The 802-nt window shown below is 57.1% G+C and overlaps 1 protein-coding gene across 1 annotated transcript in view; it reads right to left on the bottom strand.

The window, feature by feature from the left end:
* The window catches only part of LOC113214235 (uncharacterized), a 201,969-nt gene that overhangs the window by 29,567 nt on the left and 171,600 nt on the right, over nt 1–802 (bottom strand). The window lies entirely within an intron of this gene.

Genomic DNA, 802 nt, shown 5'->3' with positions numbered 1-802 from the left:
CCGCTAAGCAATCTCCTTTGCTTGTGTTCGCCAGTCCGACGGAGGCGACAGAGACACCAGAGAGACGCGCGGGGGAAAACAATGAAGGAGGCATAAAGATTTAATTGATAATAGCCTGGTACTCTCCCCCTCCCACGCCAAGCCTTTTCTCCTCCGGCTGCTAATATGGTGCGCGCGGCGAGTTTGGGGCAAAGTGGGAGGTCAATGGGGCGGAACAGAGCACGGGCTCATAAAGAAGAGAAAGAGGAAGCTACGTTTATTACCACGCAGTTGCTTCCCCTCCCTCCCTCCCCTCCCCTCCCGCTCCCCAGTTTCCCTCATTTTATCCCCTTCTCGCGGTTGCTGCCGGTCCCAGTTCAGCCAGCCCCCAGGTTTCACCACCTGCTGCTGCTGCTGCTGCTGCTGCTCCTGCTAGAGCTCTATTCAATTAAGAACTCACGCGCCCACAGGCCAGCGCGTCAGCATGAGCGTGAGCGTGAACTCTCATGCGTGGGTGAATAAGGGAGCGTATGACATCTCATTTGGAGCAGTATACTTGAGCTCCTCATCAGGACGCGTCCAGAAAATGCGGGGCAGTTCTTGCCAGGTTCATTTGGGTATAGACTGCGGCACCTCGGCGCCTGCGAGACTCGGGGTAGGCCAGCCCGCAATACACGCATGCACAGCGGACAAGATGCTGCCTACCTACCAGGCGCTATGAGACCTGCTTCACTCTCACCCGGCGGTTTACCGATGTTTGACCCGTTTGTCAGTATTCCGGCTGCTTAAGTGTGTCAGTGTGTGGGGGTTGGGGGTGGGGGTG

The sequence above is a fragment of the Frankliniella occidentalis genome, unplaced genomic scaffold (assembly GCF_000697945.3).
Source record: "Frankliniella occidentalis isolate FOCC.00 unplaced genomic scaffold, Focc_3.1 Scaffold74, whole genome shotgun sequence".
Lineage (NCBI taxonomy): Eukaryota > Metazoa > Arthropoda > Insecta > Thysanoptera > Thripidae > Frankliniella > Frankliniella occidentalis.
This window is presented reverse-complemented; position numbering and strand designations above follow the sequence as displayed.